General features: G+C 45.4%; 1 non-coding gene across 1 annotated transcript; it reads left to right on the forward strand.

Moving 5' to 3' along the window:
• The first annotated feature begins 2,610 nt into the window (after window positions 1–2,610).
• Window positions 2,611–2,729, forward strand: LOC145395968 (5S ribosomal RNA). Its single transcript, XR_013896695.1, has one exon. It is a non-coding gene; the product is annotated as a 5S ribosomal RNA (ribosomal RNA).
• Window positions 2,730–4,164: the final 1,435 nt, after the last annotated feature.

Raw genomic sequence — 4,164 nt, forward strand, 5'->3', positions numbered from 1 at the left:
GTAATAGTATGGGGTGTTGTAATGCATCCTGGACAGGCATCAGCGACATAGTCATCCAGCCTCTTCTGATAACTCAAGATGGCTGTATGATGCCCACATCTCAGCCTGGCTAGGTGGACCGTGTCATCACGAGGGAGATAGGATTCAGAAGGATGGATATCAGGAGGTCATGTATGCAGCTGTGTGTTGACTTTGAGTAACTGAATGGAGCAGCGAGTGATTTGAATATGGATATGCTTCTGGAAGCTGGTCTGAGGAGGGCGAGGGGGGAGAGATGACAGTATTTGCGTACGATATCGTGTGTTGGGTGTTGTTTTGATGTTCCTTGGTGTGTGTGGATGTGCTGCCATGTAGTGTTGTGGACGGTGTGGGTTTGTGGAGGCTGCAGAGAGAATTTGGGTGCCTTTCATGTCTAGATGATCCTTGACTTTCAGAACTTTGGTTGCTTGGTGGCCGTGGTCTGTGGGTGCAGTAGCTGCGCATCCTGTGATTATTTTTAGGGCCTTGTTCTGTATGGTCTGTAGATTGTTGTACGGTGTTTTAGTGAGGTTATAAGCCCAAGCAGGGCTTGCATAATTCATTGCTGAACGTATATATTGTTTCTATAATGTAGTGGTGGTTTCTTTGTTGTATCCAAATGTTGTATGGGGAAATGACCTAAAGGCATTGAGTCTTGGTGTTAATTTATCTTTAATGTTTGTGGTGTGTTGTTTAAATGACATTGATGTATTGTATGTTACACCAAGGAATCTGTGTGTGTGTGGTAGGGGCGTGTTGTTTATGGAGAGGTGTGGAATGTGAGTATGTTCTGCCGTCCAGTTTGTGAGAAGGGTCGCTATAGATTTAACTTGGGCTATTTTGAGCTTGTTTGTGGTGAACCAGAGTGTTGAGGTAAGGTTGGAGGATGTGTGCGGCTATGTTTGGGTTTTGGTGTGTACATGTAAGTGTTATATTGTCCGCATAGGAAGCTATGTGTATTTGTGGTGTGTGGGATGTGGGTATGTCATGCACGCATAGGTTAAAGAGAGTAGGGGACAAAACAGATCCTTTAGGGACGAGATTTTTGAAGTTTCTAATGTTTGAAGATTGACCGACAAATGTTATGTGTGCACATCGGCCTGCTAAATAGTTTGCCAGCCATCTTTTTGTGTTATTTGCATGTTTCCGTTGAATATTTTGTTCGTAAGGTTGTGGCAGGGGATGGTATCAAATGGTTTGCCAATGGTGGGGGATGGTATCAAAGGGTTTGTTAATGTCTAGTGTGACTTGGAGTGTTCTGTGTGGTGGCCTAGCTGAATTCATGTCATCAAAAACTCTCTGTGTAAGGTCTGTAAGGAGAGTCTTTGTGGAGTGTAGTGGTCTAAAACCACGTTGTGATGAGACTAGGGGTGTGAGAGGTGTAACTAGTTGTAATACCAGTCATTCAGTGACTTTGGAGGGGGTACAGAGGGGTGTGATGGGGCTGTGTGAGGAAGTTGGGTTTGGGGATGGTGGTGATAGTGCCATGCTTCCAGATGGTGGGTTTTATGTTCTGTGAGCAGCTGTAATTTGATATATTGGTGAGTGCTTGTATGCCTTGTAGTCCATGGTGTTTAAGGTGTATGATGCTTATGTTGTCTGGTCCACAGGCAGATGAGTGCTTAAAGTTGCTAATGATGTTCTTCTTCTGGTTGTAAGTGAAAGGTGCAAAGTCTGGGTCTGTGGGAACTGTCTTTTGCGTCGGATGACACGTCGGTCATCGTGACTGGGGTTTAGATGGCTGACATGTGAAAAGCGATTGATGAGAGTGTTTGCTTGTTGTTTGTTTGAAGGTATGGTGTCTGGTGTTGTGATGGCAGCGTGTGATTGTGTAGTGTTGCTGTTGGAGAGTTTGATGCTGTTTAGTATTTTGTAGAGTTTGCTGGTGTTTGTTTTGTGATCAAGTGTTTGGAGATAATTTTTCCAATTGAGTGTTTAGCTGTTCTGATATTTTATTGTTTATTTGAGTGTTGAGTTCTTGTATTTGTTTTACAGTGTCTTGTGTATGGAGTGTTGGGATTGTCATAGTGTGTCCCATTGACTGATGGGGCCTTGAATTTCTGGTGTGAAGTTGGGGTTGTGTCTCTTTCTGTTGTCTCTAGGGATGTGCCTTTTGTCTGCATTTGGAATAATTGTATTGAAAGTGTGCACAGCGGTGTAGATGTTTGTAATGGGTGTACTGTTTTATGTTTCAAGGTGTTATTCTGTTTCAGTTGTGAAGGGATCCTAATTAGCACTCCTATAATTAGTGTATGTGTGTCTGGGGCCAGTTGGGGTGATTCTGGTTTTGGCAGTGATGATGATCGAGAGGTGGCCAGAGTCAAGGGTTTTGACCACTCTCCAGGATGTTGTGGGGGCGAGGTTTGGGGAGCAAAAGGTGATGTCTGGGGACGATGGAAGGAAGAGGCCTTGGTGTGGGATATGGGTATGTTGATGGAGATTACTGAGTATGAAATGATGATCTGTTTGGGATTGCAGTGCCAGCCCCCTGTCTGTGTCAGGGTTGTTGACATGCCAGGCCGACGCCTTGGCGTTGAAATCACTACCCAGGATTATTGTGGGATATGTTTGTGATGTGGCGTACTTGTGGAGAGTAACGGCTATACCACGTTGAGTACACCGCTTCCCGTCCGATCAGCGAAGTTAAGCAACGTTGGGTCTGGTTAGTACTTGGATGGGTGACCGCCTGGGAACACCAGATGCTGTTGGCATCCCTACGTGTCAAGTGGGGTTTGTGGAGGATTAGTGCCCCTCCCTGTAAAACAATTAACTCTAAGCCCTTGGCCACCCCGTCTGGGATACATGGCGTCTGGCAATGAATGAATGAATGAATTGTGTGGTACTGTGGGGGACAATTAGGAGGGTATGTATTGGCGATTGTTATGTGTGATTTGTTACCTGTGCATTTTTTAAATGATGGTATTTCTGTTGTGGTGTCATGTGGAGGGAGAAGTGACTTTGCGTGTGCACTAGTGACTGAGAAGTTGATGGATCTGTGTACCAGGGTGATGAATCCACTGGCACCGCCGTCGGCCCGGTCTTGTCTAATGGTGGTGAAATTATAAACTATAGGTGTTTTTTGTGTTGTGCTTAGTTTTGCTTCTTGTAAGATGGTAATGTGTATGTTTTGTTGTTTGATGAATTGTGTTAATTCTTGTTTCTTGGTGTTTATGCAATCTATGTTTAATTGAAGAATGTTTATGTTGTGTGTACGATGTGTGTTGGGTTCTGCAGCACGGTGGAGAGGTGGGGGTGTGGGTGGAGAGGAAGGGGTAGGAGAAGATTGTGATGAGGTTAGGGTTGGGGTGAATTAGATTGGGGTGGAATGGGAGGGGTTGGGAGATTGGATGGTGTGGAAGGATCGGTGGGTTAGGCTGAGGTGGTGTGGAGGAAGTAGCAGTGGGGTTGGTGGAGGGGTTAGTGAGTGAGGGGAAGGAGCATAAGAAGCAGGTTCAGGTGTTTGCGTAATATTATCTGGATGCAAGTGTAGTGCAGGTGTAATGGGTCCAGTTCTTGTAGGAATTGCATAGAACTGAACCCTTTGTCAGACGGCTCGAAGTGATAGGTTTTGAGCATGTTGGACATATGTATTTGTTGGTGGGTACTGGATTGCTCTCAATGTCCCCGGCTAGAAGAAGTCTTCGAGAAATGACCACCGGGGAGTCATTTCTTGGTGTACAAAAAACGGTGTTGTTGTGTGTGTGTTCTGTTTTAAGATGTCGTACTTGCCTGGGTGACAGAACCCACTTCCAGGTTCTTGAGCCCCGTGAGGCGCCGGGGGGAGGGTTTGCGGTGGTTTGGCCCCCATGCTGCCCTCTTCTGCTTCAACAGCCTCTGGGGGGTAGACCCACGGTGAAGACGCCACCGCACCAGGTCTGGTGGATGAGTTTGGGAGAGTGTGTAGGAAACATAATCTACAGGTGGGTGCAGGGAAGAGTAAAGTTATGGTTTTCGACAATAAATGAATTCACTGAATGTACATTGAGGCTGGATCAGAAGGAAATTGAAAATGTGTGTTTTATATACTTGGGTAGTGTGATGAGTAAGGATGGAAATTTGGAAGGTGAAGTACTTGAAAGGGTACAACAAAGAAGAAAGGTTGATGCTTCCTTGATGACAGTGATAAGAAACACTGAAGTGAAAAAG

This window comes from Coenobita brevimanus, chromosome 33 (assembly GCF_032717465.1).
Source record: "Coenobita brevimanus isolate Jiangsu-jjx chromosome 33, ASM3271746v2, whole genome shotgun sequence".
NCBI lineage: Eukaryota > Metazoa > Arthropoda > Malacostraca > Decapoda > Coenobitidae > Coenobita > Coenobita brevimanus.